Source organism: Jaculus jaculus, chromosome X, assembly GCF_020740685.1.
Source record: "Jaculus jaculus isolate mJacJac1 chromosome X, mJacJac1.mat.Y.cur, whole genome shotgun sequence".
In the NCBI taxonomy this organism is placed as follows: Eukaryota; Metazoa; Chordata; class Mammalia; order Rodentia; family Dipodidae; genus Jaculus; species Jaculus jaculus.
The window spans coordinates 67678860-67693405 of record NC_059125.1 but is presented as its reverse complement, the minus strand read 5'-3'; the positions used below and the strand labels follow the sequence as shown (position 1 = coordinate 67693405).

Genomic DNA, 14546 nt, shown 5'->3' with positions numbered 1-14546 from the left:
AACTAATCTTAGTCCGCATTCTTTTTGTGGTACTATAAATGGGATTCAGGGCCTTGTACCTGCTAGACAAATGCTGTACCACTGAGCTGCATTCCCATCCCCATCCAAGCCCATTGTCACATTATGAATATAACTCCCTTTCTTTTTTTCTAGTTTTTTTTGTTTAATTAAACATATATTTTTATTGATGACTTCCATAATTATAGACAATACCCATGTTAATTCCCTCCCTCCCTCCACTTTGCAACTCCAACGACCATCATATCCCTTCCCCTTCTCAATCAGTCTCTCTTTTATTGTGATGTCATGATCTTTTCCTCCTATTATGATGGTCTTGTGTAAGTAGTGTTAGGAACCATGAGGTCATGGATATCTAGGCTATTTTTTCGGGGGGGGCTGGAGGAACATTTTGTAAGGGGTCCTACTCTTCCTTTGGCTCTTACATTTTTTCCACCACCTCTTCCTCAATGGACCCTGAGCCTTGGAAGATGTGATAGAGATATTTCAGTACAGAGCACTCCTCTGTCACTTCAGAGGGCCATAGTGCTTTCTGAGTCATCTAAAGTTTGCCACCATCTGAAAAGAGAAGCTTCTCTAACCAAAAGTGAGAGTAGCATTAACATATGGGTATGAACATTAAGAGAAGTGCTTACCAGGATGTTTGGTCAGCATAGTATATACATTTAGCCTGATACCAGCAGATTTTTACACCCCTAAATCTCATGACTATTCCTGTTATAGGTTTTTAGTATCAGGTATGCATTTCTTCCCATGGAGCAGGACTGCAGTTCAATTAGAGAGCAGTTGGTTTCCCCCATAACAAACATGCCACTATTGCACACATGAACTCATTTGGCCTGGCTGGCCAAATTTATGGCTTGCAGTGAGTATCTACACTGGTGATTCCTCTCTGTATCATGGAACTGCATGCAATATAGCTTTTTCCAGCTTTCTGTCACCTGGTCTACATGGAGGAGGTTCTCAGCTCAGCTCTAGCAGGATTTCTCAGTGACCCTGCAGCCCAAGTATGTGAAGTCTAAAGCAATAGGGTCTTACCATCTATTCTTGGTGGAAAACCAAGGGCCTCAGCAATGGCCTGTAATATTTTGGGGGCATCAGGGACCTCCCTGGCCAACACCTCACTGGAAGGTATCTCATCCCTGGCACTGAAAATTTTCTAGTAACAATCTATGGCTTCTGGGTGTTGCATTGTCCACAAAAGTAGGTTTCCATATGACTTATTAATATCTTCTTAGATTTTGATTAGCCCTCTCTCCACCTTTCCTTTACTCAATCTCACCCTGACCCCACTTAAGCCTTTTCACCCCCCCTTAATTTGTTCATCTACTTACGTATATACAATAGTTTCCTGATAAGTCTCTCTTCTCTGCCTTTCTATTCCCTTTATATCCCCTTTCTAGCTTATTGGCTTCTGCTACTGAGTTTTATTCCTATTCACATACAAGTCCAATCATTAGTAGCTAGGATACACATATGAGAGAGAGCATGTGATGTTTGGCTTTCTGGGCCTGGGTTACCTGACTAAGTATAATCCTTTCCAGATCCATCCATTTTTTTTTTCAAATTTCGTAATTTCATTTTTCTTTACTGCTGATTAGAACTCCATTGTATAAATGTGCCACATCTTTATTATCCACTCATCAGTAGAGGAATATGTATGCTGCTTCCATTTCCTAGCTATTATGAAGAGAGTGGCAATAAACATGGTTGAGCATGTATCTCTAAGATAGTGAGATGAGTCCTTAGGTTATATGCCTAGGAGTGCTATAGCAGGGTCATGTGGTAGATCTATTTTTAGCTGTCTCAGGAACCTCCACACTGATTTCCACAATGGCTGGACCAGATTGCATTCCGACCAGCTGTGTAGAAGCATTCCACTTTTTCCACATCCTTACCAGTATTTATGGTCATTTGTTTTCATGATGGTGGCCATTCTGACAGGAGTGAAATGGAATCTCAATGTAGTTTTAATCTGCATTTCCCTGATGGCTAGTGTTGCAGTCAGGTTCACATTGCTGGCAGAAATCACATGACCAAGAGCAGCTTTTGGGAAAACAGGGTTTAATTTGGCTTACAGACTCAAGGGGAAGCTCCATGATGGCAGGGGAAAACAATGACATGAGCAAGAGTATGGACATCATGTCCTGGCCAACATCAGGTAGACAACAGGAACAGGACAGTGTGCTAAACACTGGCAAAGGGAAACTGGCTATAATACCTGTAATCCTGCCCCAACAATACACTGCCTCCACACAGTATTAGTTCCCATATCTCCATCAGCTTAGAACCTAGCATTCAGAACACCTAAATTTATGGGAGGCACCTGAATCAAACCACCACATTTTGTCCCTTGCCTCCATAAACTAATAACCATCCATGATATAAAATGCAATGCATTGAGTACAACTTTAACAGTGTCCATAATTTTTATTGATCCTAATGATGTTCAAACATTCCCATAGTCCAAGGTCTTTTAACTGATCCATAATACCCCCCCCAAAAAAAAATATAATGGCACAGACTAAACATTCACACTGCAAAAGACAGATTTGGGCATAGCAAAGAATTATTCAACCAATACAAGATTTAAACAGGGCAAATATCAAACTCTATAGCTCCAATTTCAGCAATTCTATTCAGTGTCAAATCTCCAAGTCTGATAATTCTAACCACCAACAATTCTCAGGAGTTCCAATTCTGCCCCTCCAGCTAGGCTACTCATAGTCCTGGAAAACTTCATCCAGGGATGGCAGCACTCCTTGGCAGCTATCACGTGGTCCCAGCATCTCCACTGGGTTTCCATTGCAACCCATGGTTCATCCTCATGGCCCCATGGCATCTCCAAGCAGGCATACAGCAAGCCTGCTTTACACTACCCATGGCCATTTCTAAAACACAAAACCATGTTGCAAATTCAATGGCCCTCATTTTCCTGTACTTCTTATACTACATAATACCAAGTGGGGTGCAAATTTGTTAATCCAGGGGGTAATAAAGTAGACTTTGAAGAATAGGACACTCCTTGAGCAATCAGGCCCCTTCAAAAGAGTCTACATTTTTCGTGTTGCCCCAGTGAAGGTTAGCTGGCCTAGTCTCAAAGGTTGTAATCTCACATATAATTATAGCTGAACAGGCAGAAGTTTCAACCTAAAGATTTCATTTCTGTGCTATATCACTCTGTTCACACTAGTCCATTTCTACACAATGCAGCCTTGCACAAGTCAGGACATGGCCATAACAGCAAGCCCCTCACACAAACTGCTTCTAGCTCAGTCCAGGCAAAGCTCCTTTACACCGTCATAAGCCAAACCTCACAGTCCATAGTTCTTACTGTATTCAGGTCTTTCAACTCTGACCAGAATAGTCCATCAAGCTGTACTTACTGCACTGCAAGTTGTCTCTTAGAACAATGTTTCAAATCCTTCCACATTCCTCTTGAAAATCAGCTCCAAAAGGCCCAAAGCCAAACAGGCAGGTGTCTAGCAGCAAATGACACCACTCTTGGGTAGCAACTTCACTGTTGTAGTCAGATTTGCATTGTGAGTATAATCACCTGACCAAGAGCAGCTTTTGGGAAAAATGGTTTATTTTGGCTTACAGACTCAAGGGGAAGCTCCATGATGGCAGGGAAAAACAATGGCATGAGCAGAGGGTGGTCATCACACCCTGGCAAACATTAGGTAGACAACAGCAACAGGAGATTGTGCCAAACATTGGCATGGGGAAGCTGGCTGTAACACCAATAAGCCTGCTCCCAACAATACACTGCATCCAGGAGGCATTAATTCCCAAATCTCCATCAGCTGGGAACCTAGAATTCAGAACACCTAAGTTTATGGGGAACACCTGAGTCAAACCACCACAGCTAGGGATGTAGAACATTTTTTTTCAGATGTTTTTATGCCATCTATATTTATTCTTTTGAGAACTCACTGTTAGCTCCATACCCAATTTTTAATTGACTTATTTGATTTCTTATTATTTAGTTCTTTGAGTTCGTTTTGTATCCTGGATATTAATCCTCTGTCAGATGTATAGCTGGCAACAATTTTCTCCCATTCTGTAGGTTGCCTCTTTGCTCTATTTATAGTGTCCTTTACTGTACAAATATTTTGTAATTTCATGGGGTCCCAGAGGTTGATCAATGATTTTATTTCCTGAGCAACTGAGGTTATATTCAGAAAGTCTTTGCCAATACCAATGTGTGGAAAGGTTTCCTCTACTGTTTTCTCTAGCAGTTTTGAGTCTGATATTAAGGTCTTTAATCCATTTGGACTTAATTCTTATGCATAGAGAGAGATAAAGATCTATTTTTATCCTGTTAAAGATACATATCCAGTTTTCCCAGTACCATTTGTTGAAGAGGCTGTCTTTTCTCCAATGAGTATCTTTGGCATTTTTGCCGAAGATCATGTGGCTGTAGCTACCCAGACTTACGTCTGGGTTCTCTATTCTGTTCCACTGATCTATCCATCTGTTTTGTGCCAGTACCATGCTCTTTTTGTTAGTTACTATGGCTCTGTAATATAGGTTAAAATCAGGCATAGTGATATGACCAGCCTAATTTTTTGCTCAAAATTGTGTTAGATATTTGAGACTTTTTTTCCAAATGAATTTTAGGATTGGTTTTCCTATTTCCATTAAGAATGCCACTGGAATTTTAATGCGGGTTGCATTGAATGTGTAGATTGCTATTAGTAAGATTGTCATTTCCACAATGTTGATTCTTCTAATCCAAGAGCATGGGATGTCTTTCCATTTCCTAGTGTCTTCTGCAATTTCTCACTTGAGTGTTTTAAAGCTTTCATTGTAAAGATCCTTCACTTATTTGGTTAGGTTTATTTCAAGGTACTTTTTTTGATGCAATTGTGAATGGGAATGACTCTTGATTTCATCCTCTGCATGTTTGTTGCTAGCACATAGGAATTGTACCATATAGGAATGTACAGAATTATATCATTTGTAAATAATGATAATTTGATCTCTTATTTATAATTTTTATCCCTTTTATGTGTGTCTCTTACTTTATTGCTATGGCTAAGACTTCCAGTACTATATAAAATACCAGTGGGAACATGAACACCCTTTTCTTGTTCCTGATTTTAGTGGAAAAGCTTCAAGTTTTTCTCCATTTAGTATTATGTTAGCTGTAGGTTTGTCATAAATAGTCTTTATTATGTTGAAATATGTTCCTTCTCTTCCCAGTTTCTGTAGTACTTTTATCATGAAGGGATGTTAGATTTTGTCAAATGCTTTTTCTGCATCTAATGAGATGATCATGTAAAGTCTGCATTCCCTTTATATAATGTATTACATTTATCGATTTGCATATGTTTAACCATCCCTGCATCTCTGGAATAAAGCCTACTTGGTTGGGATGAATGATGTTTCTGATACATTTTTTGCATTCTTTTTGCCAGTATTTTTTTCTGAGAACTTTTGCATTTATGTTCATGAGGGAGATTTGTCTGTAATTTTCTTTGCTTGTCCTATCTTTGTCTGGTTTTGGTATTAGGGTAATGTTGGCTTTGTAGAAGGAGTTTGATAGGATTACTTCCTTTTCTATTTTATGGAAAAGTTTGAGAAGCATTGGTGTTAGTTTTTCCATGAAGGTCTGGAAAAATTCACCAGTCAATCCATCTGGGCCTGAACTTGTTTTAGTTGGGCGATTTTTATTATTTTTCTTTTTTATAATTTTATTTATTTATTTGTGAGGAGAGATGGTGAGTGGGGGAGAGAATGGGCATACAAGGGCCTCTTGCCTCTGCAAATGACCTCCAAATGCATGTACCAGTTTGTGCACCAGACTTTATGTCAGTTCTGCAGACTCAAATCCAGGCTGGGCAGGCTTTATAAGCAAGGCCTTTAACCACTGAATGATCTCCCCAGCCCCATGATTCTCTTTCCAAAATGAAATAATGTGAGTCCTTCTCTCCCTTTCCTGGTATCATTTTTCAGTCATATCAATAAAACATAATAATATATAGGGATATATACATATATGTAAATTATAGTACATTATTATTTTGAGCAAACTGCTATCTGTCAGATCAACTAAGAATAAGAAAGCATTTCTTTTTCTTCACTTACACCTTTTTCTTTTTAAATTATTTATTTATTTGAGAGAGAGAAGGAGAGAGAGGGGCAGAGAGATGGAGACAATGGGCATACCAGGCCATCCCACCTTTGCAAATGAACTCTAGATGCATGTGTCACCCTATACATCTGGCTTATGTGGGGCCTGGGGAATCGAATCTGGCTCCTTTGGCTTTGTAGGCAAGCACCTTAACCTCTAAACAGTCTCTCCAGTCCACTTACACTGATTCTAATGTTGTTTTGTACTTTCTTAGGTATTTGGAATTTCTTTGCTCTTCCTTGATGTCTGAACTCTGTTGGATAATGTCCATTTAACCTGAATATCTTGCTTTGATGTTTCTTTTTTTAAATATTTTATATTTATTTATTTATTTGACAGAGAAAGAGAGAGGGAGAGAGAGAATGGGTGTGCCAGGGCTTCCAGCCATTACAAATGGACTCCAGATGTGTGCACCCTCTTGTGCATCTGGCTAACATGGGTCCTAGGGAATAGAAGCTGGGTCCTTTGGCTTTGCAGGCAAACGCCTTAACTGATAAGTCATCCCTCAAGCCCTGGTGTTTCTTTTAAAACAGATCTGCTGTCAATCACTGCTTTCTTCTTATTATTCTATTTTGTTTTCTTTTGGTTTTTCAAGGTAGGGTCTGTCTACCCATACTGACCTAGAATTCACTTTGTATCTATCCTCAGGGTGGCCTCAAACTCACAGCGATTCTCATACCTCTGGCTCCCAAATGCTAAGATTAGAGGCATGTGCCACCATGCCCAGCACTGCTTTCGTTAAAAAAAAAAAAAGTGGGTAGAAAGAGAATTGAGAATTGGCTTTCTGGGTGCCTCTATCCACTGCAATTGAACTCCAGATGTATGTTCCACCTTGTGTTCATGCGTGACCTTGTGCACATGTGTCACTGGCTTATGAGGGTTCTGGTGAGTTGAAACTGGGTCCTTAGGACTTGCAGGCAAGTGCCTTAACTGTTAAGCTATCTCTCCATCCCTGCTTTCTTTTAATTTTCCAGAGTTTGTGGATTCCTTCTTATTTTTTGTTTGTTTAGAGATGAGGTTTTATGTAGCCCAGGCTAGAGTGAAACTCACTATGCAGCCATGGATGGCCTTGAAATCCTGATCCTCTGGGATCCCTCTCCCAAGTGCTAAGACTATAGATATGTGCTACCATTCTCAGTTTATTTGCTATTGGAGATTGATCCATGGATTTTGTCAGCTCCATTTCTCAGCTGAGAACTTGTATTTTCTATCATTAAAAGCGTGTTTAACTTTCCCTCATGGAGCACAGTTACATCTTCTGCTTCATAGTCTGATCATCCAACATTTGGGTCATCTCAGCATTGGCATGGATTACATTATCTTTTCTATTAAAAATTGTCATATTTTCCAGATTCTTTTTATTCTGAATCCTTTCACATTATACCCTTATCTTTTTAAATGTTGTGTTGTATTGATGCTTTTGTTAGAATTCTGCAGAGAATGTTATTTTCTTCTCATTCTTTTAGCATAAACTCAAAGCAGACGTACATATACCACAAATTCTGTCTTCTATTCTTTGAACATGGCTCTATCTCAGTTCAGTTTTCAGTGTTTCTTATGCTGCTACAGTTCTGCCTTATATATTTATATATATAATATATATCAATCACACATGAGTTATTCTGCAACTTGGATCATGGCTTAATACTGCCCCACTTTCAAAACCTTTGCTGAGCTGCTTTAGCTCTTTCTCAAGTATGTGCAGTGAACCTATGATTGTGAAGACCTTCTGCACAATATTGGGCCCATTAGCATTCCATTATGGATGGAGGGCAGAAAAGACATCAAATTAGAAGAAGGACTAGTTGGAAAAAAGAGTTGAGTGGAGGGGGATGAGGAAGATAAATAAGAGAAAGTAACAGGAGGAGTGGTCTGTAGTAGAATTAAAGGATCCTTTTCTTGTCTGACTACCTCAACTCCATTTCCCTTCATCTTTTTGACCCACAGAGCTCCTTTTCCAATTTTCTTTGACCAGAAATATGGTCTTTTGTTGAAATATTACTTATCTAGACTACTGTTGCATTACACATTTCCTTGACTTTTTTGAGGAAAGTCTAACAGACTTTCTTTTTTATGAGAGTGAGAGAGAGAGAGAGAATTGGCACACCAGGGCCTCCAGGCACTGTAATCAAACTCAGGGAGGTGTATGCCATCTTGTGCACATACTTGACTTTGTATGCATGTGTCACCTTGTGCATCTGGCTTATGTGGGACCTGGAGAGTCAAGTATGAGTCCTTAGGCTTTGCAGGCAAGTGCCTTAACCACTAAGCCCCCTCTCCAGCCCTCCTTGACTTCATAAAAACTTTGTTTTCAGAGTTTTGGGGTAGTAGGTTTCTGCATTCTCTTCACGGAGAAGTTCTACTTGTAATCAGGAAGAGAAGTAGGCTGCTAGTGGCCACACCTTTCCATACTCAATGAAAAATCCCCAAATCACCTAATCTGTCTTTGACTCCTTTTTAAATTGTATTTTGTGAGTAATACTCTGTTTCATGGCACTTGGGAAAGTATAGTGAAGTAACATATATCAAGGGATTATTATATATTAGCCTTTCTCCTGGTGACACTACTCCCTTTCAGTATGCCTGCTAAGTAATGGGAAAGCCTCCTGAAAAGAATAATTCTTAAACTTTTTTATTGGGATATAATTTGTTCATATTTAATAGCCTTGACACTTTTAAGTACTTGACCATTATTTTGTAGACTATCAATTTGAGTACATAGAATATTTTCTCTTGAAGAGATTTTTTTCAGGTTTAAAACAATTTATTTATTTGTGTGTGTGTGTGTGTGAGACAGAGAGAGGCAGATGGAGAGAGAGAATGGACTCACCAGAGCCTCTGGCCACTGGAAACAAACTCCAGATGCATGTGTCACTTTGTGCATCTGGCTTCACATAGGTACTGGGGAGCCAAAACCGTATCACTAGGTTTTGCAGGCAAGTACATTAACCTGTGAGCCATCTCTCCAGCCCTGAATAGATGTTTTTGCAAAAATACCACAGAAGTGATTGCATTGTATTATGTGATATCCACATGAAGTTGGTATATTTCCTCCAATTTTCCTGCAAATGACATGATTTCATTTTTACTCGTTGCAGATGAATAAAATTTCAATGTGCATATGTACTATATTTTCTTTATTATCTGTTGATGGACATGTAGGCCAGATCCATTTCTTAGGTATTGTGAAGAATACAGAAATTTCCTTTCTTTTACATTTGTTAATTGAAATTCTTTCAAGAAGGGCTCTCCCTTCCTTCCTTTTTAAATTCATTTTCTTTTGCACTTACATGTATTTACTTTACCTCAATACTACAATTATGAATTTTGTTGCTGACATTGTTCCAATGCTGGCCATAAGAACTCTCAGGGCTGGAGGGATGGCTTATCAGTTAAGGCATTTGCCTGCAAAGCCAAAGAACCTAGGTTCAATTCCCCAGGACCCACGTTAGCCAGATGCACAAGGGGGTGCACATGTCTGGAGTTGATTTGCTGTGTCTGGAGACCCTGGTATGTCCATTCTCTTTCTATCCCTCTTTATCTGTTAAATAAATAAATAAATAAGATAAAAAGAACTCTCAAGTTGGCTCCTTCTTCTTTCAATATGCTTCTATCCTATGTCAAATATGTCCTTACTTGCTGGCACCACAAAATGTGTAAGGCTACCTTTGTACTTTTCCTCCCCAATCCTGGAATCAAGCACTTCTCTAAGGAGCCTAACTCATTTTGTGTTATTTCAGTTTTACCAGTACTTCTTTGAATGTCAGATTTCTGTTATTGTATCTAATTTGAGATCCTAATGGCATGAGGTATTGATTTAAAATATTTTTTATTTATTTATTTAAGGGAGAGAGAATGAGAGAAAGAGAAAATATACATGTGCCAGGAACTCTTGCTGCTGTAAATGAATGCCAGCTGCATTCACAACTTTGTGTTTCTATGTTTGGCTTTATATGGGTATGAAGAAATCAAATGTGGGTTGGGAGGCTTTGCAAGCAAGTGCCTTTAACCACTGCACAATCACCCCAAACGTTACTTATTGAAGTTTTGAAGCCAAGATTTTTGGCTGTAGATGTGCTTGCTGCTATTGCAATTTAATTGCTTCTAGGCCCTGTCTGTGGACAGTCAGAAAATATGGATATTTATACTACCATGCAAACACCCCTATATTCACTTCTATATCCAGCTCTATTTAAATTAACCTAAGGAACATGAGACCACACTGGTACCTCCAGTTCCAGTCCAGTGCTTTGACTCCTTCTAACTTTCTGTCTCTCTGTAATTGTAACATCTTTCTCTTAACTGTGAAAGATTTGGCCATTATTGTCTATAACCTGTTAGTATATTTTGTCAATTCTGAATGTGAAATATTCTCAAAATTGTCAACTCTCACCCTTGAGAGAGACAAATTTACAAAGTAAAGTATAGTATTATGCCTAAGACTTTTTCTTTTTGCAAAATCTTCCTCACTCTCCAGCTTATTTTTTAAACATTTTATTGACAACTTTCATAAAGTAAACAATATATCACGATCCTGATCCCTCCCACTACGTTCCCTTTTCCTCTCCCAAATCCCCCCTCCATTAAATTTTTCTTTCCAATGAATATTTCTTCTATTTTGTTTGTTTTTGCTTGGTTTTTCGAGGTAAGGTCTCACGCTAGCTCAGGCTGACCTGGAATTCACTATATAGTCTCAGGATGGCCTCACACTCACAGCAATCCTCCTACCTCTGCCTCTCGAGTGCTTGGGCTAAAGGAGTGCATCATCATGGCCAGTCTTCTCTACTATTTTTTAAACCTCTGCAATTATTAGTTTATTAGTATCATCTAGGACTCAGATGTTCAGTATTCCTCCTAAAATTACATAAACAAATGCAAATGGAAAGAATCCAAGTCAAAATTATATAACAAAACAGCACTCCATCACAAAAGCATATAAAATTACAAGAATGCTATTTTAACACTGGCATTTTAAGAGAATGATAATCTCAAAACCACAAAATTCGTCAAATTGTCCCTTAAACTGAAAAGGAGATAAACATGACTCAAATGAGTGACTTTGAGTTTTGGAAAGAAAAATAAAATCAATCGGGTAACTGGTGCAAAGATGTGAAGTTTGTCTTTCTTCCTCATGCCTGATTTATTAAAGGGAAAATCACAATATAGGAAAATATATCCTACTGTAATTTTAAATGTGACATAATTTTCAAAGGTAGCCCAACTAATTAAAAATATTTCTAAGAGCCTCATTTCCTGAGAAATCCATATTTAGACAAACGGGAAAGTGTATAGCCAGTACTTTCATAGCCTTCCCTGGGACTAATGTCAACAAAAAGTTTAATATGGCAGCCTTGTATTTCAAGCTCACTTTTTTGGGGATACATTCTCAGGTCTTCTTTCATGTGTGAACTTTAAAATATAGCTGCCATTACATGGTAATGGGAATTAAAGAATACAGAGTCCTCATTCAAAGGTTAGAGCATACTTGTCTATTATTCCTTCAAAGACAGACTTTCAAATTTTTGATTCTAATCATCCCATATTATGAAAACAATTGGTTACACTTCATGTTGTAAACTTTAGTGGGATATGTGAACTCTCATCCATTGATCAAGATTTTGGAGTTTCAGTTATGGGTGAAAATGTTTTTAAACTTTTTATTACCCCCATCTTGATATGCGCGGTGTGTAGTAATTTACTTAGCCTGACCATATGAAAAGATAAACAGTGCAATAAACCAAGTGACCCAAAATGGGCAAAAGCAAGACACTAGCTTCCCCTCAAGAAGAAAAATCTCAGACCTATGAAAAGGACAACTATACTAATAAAAAAAAATGTATTTACTTAAAAGCATTCAGAATGTCAAAAAAGGCTGCAATTATTTTGCAATTTCAGAGTGGTATTCAGTTAACAGAACAACATTTCATATAAGTTGCATCAAAGACAACTGAAGATGAAAAAAAACCTTCCATTCCCATATATAACTAATTTGTGATATGCACTAACAAGAACCTGCTTTAACTTTCCATGCCAATTTACAACCCTCATACTGTACCAGGCAAGGTTAGTGGCTATTGTAAATACCACCAGAACAGGGCTATCTAAAGACACATTTGGGGGCTGGAGAGATGGCTTAGTGGTTAAGTGCTTGCCTGTGAAGCCTAAGGACCCCAGTTCGAGGCTCGATTCCCCAGGACCCACGTTAGCCAGATGCACAAGGGGGCGCACGCATCTGGAGTTCATTTGCAGTGGCTGGAAGCCCTGGCGCGCCCATTCTATATTGGTCTCTCCCCCTCTCTCTCTGTCACTCTCAAATAAATAAATAAAAATGAACAAAAAATGTTTAAAAAAAGAAAAAATAATAAACTAAAGACACATTTTGTAGTGTGTTAACTATACAAAAAATTATATGCTATTGTTTAAAAACAAATCGTACACAGACTTACATTTCAATTTTTTTCTTTAAAAGGAGTGAGTTGTACACAGGGGGGTTAAGTGCTTTATAGACAAGAACCAATTTAAGTCATCATCTTCTTCATCTTCCTCTTCTTCCTTCTTTTTCTTGCTCTTTTCAGCCTTGACAACTCTTTTTTTTTTTTTTTCTGCTGCATCAGGATTTTCTTTAGCTCTGTAGGCAGCCATGTCCTTTTCATGCTTTTCCCTCAGCTTGGCAGCTTTCTTTTCAGAAGGCTGCTTGTCATCTGCAGCAGTGTCGTGCCACATCTCTTCCAGATTCTTTGCAACATCACCAATGGATAGGCAGGTGTTCTCCTTCAATTTGGGGGCGATATTCAGAACAGAGCAGGAAGAAGGCAGAAGGAGGCCTCAAGGGCGCCTTGTCAGCCTCAGCCATGTCTTCAAACTTTCCTTTTTCTTTAGCAGACATGGTCTTTCACCTCTCTGAGCACTTCTTAGAGAACTCCGAGAAGTTGATGAAAGCATCTGGATGTTTCTTCTTGTGTTCCTCCTGGCAGGTTTGCACAAAGAATGCATATGATGACATGTTGCCTCCCAGCTTCTTAGGGTCTCCTTTGCCCATCTTTAGCTGAGTTTTCCTCAACAAGGCACCAAGAGACTCCCAGTTGCCCCTCCGGCTCTCACTTGCCCCAACGCTGTCTCTATGGAGCTCAATGTACTATAATGGCTGTGGAGAGCTAGAGCCAGACACAGGCTCCCTTCTCTACAATTTTAATGTCATCATTTTCCCCTCCTATTATGCAGGTCTTCTGTAGGCAGCATCAGCCACTGTGATGTCATGAAAACCAGGGCCACTTTGGGTCTGGAAGACACTATTGTAAGCATTCATCCCCTTTCTTTAAGACTTTTTCCTTAACGTTACAATATATAGTCAAACTATTCCTATTGTATTAGTTTTCTATGGATGCTGAAAGAAAGTAATAAAAACTAGATGTAGCCGGGCATGGTGGCACATGCCTTTAATCCCAGCACTTGGGAGGCAGAGGTAGGTGGATCGTCATGAGCTCGAGGCCACCCTGAGATGACAGAGTGAATTCCAGGTCAGCCTGGGCTAGAGTGAGACCGGACCTTGAAAAACCAAACCAAACCAAAACAACAACAACAACAACAAAAACTAGATAGTCTCACAGTTATGAAGTTTAAAAGGGTGAAGGAGATAGACACTGAGGACATTCTTCACCTACCAAACCAGAGATCCAGAGGCTCCTAAGAGACAGTCATTGAAGTAGACTTAAAATGAACCCAACATGGTTCAGGGAATTTCATGGAAGAGGGAGTGGAAAGATTGCTAGAGCCACAAGGTGGGACAGTATGCACAGCGATGTTGCCTCTTCCCCGTAACTGATGGCCGCCCCCACAATGCACTTCCCACAACCCTCATGGGGATGACCTACATCCCCAAGAGGAGGGTCCCTTTGTAGGGGAGCACAGATGAGGGAAAGGATGGTACAAAAATGTGCTGTTTATATACCGACTATGTCCATAACTAATAAAAAACATGGTATAAAGCCAGGCGTGATGGTGCACGCCTTTAATCTCAGCACTTGGGAGGCAGAGGTAGGAGGATCGCTGTGAAGTTCAAGGCCACCCTGAGACTACATACTGAATTTCAGATTAGCCTGGGGTACAGTGAGACCCTACCTCGAAACCCCCCCAAAATGGTATAAATTCCTACCTTTGAATCTGTCATGTCCTTCAGTAAAGATGAGTAACTTGCAGTTTTGTAGTTTTCCACATTACTTGCTAGTTTTACTACTTAGTATCTATAATTTTATTGTTATTGCTATTTTTTCTTATCAAAGTCATTTTACCCAGTGTAATTTTAAAAACTTCTTGCTGGTATTTATAAAAACTATTTTATGCTTATTCTATTAATAATCTTTTCACTTTTTTCTCTTGGACCTTTAAATAA

General features: G+C 39.1%; 1 pseudogene; it reads right to left on the bottom strand.

Moving 5' to 3' along the window:
* Positions 1-12619: 12619 nt before the first annotated feature.
* On the bottom strand, positions 12620-13196 carry LOC123456536 (annotated as a pseudogene).
* Between the last annotated feature and the right edge of the window lie 1350 nt (positions 13197-14546).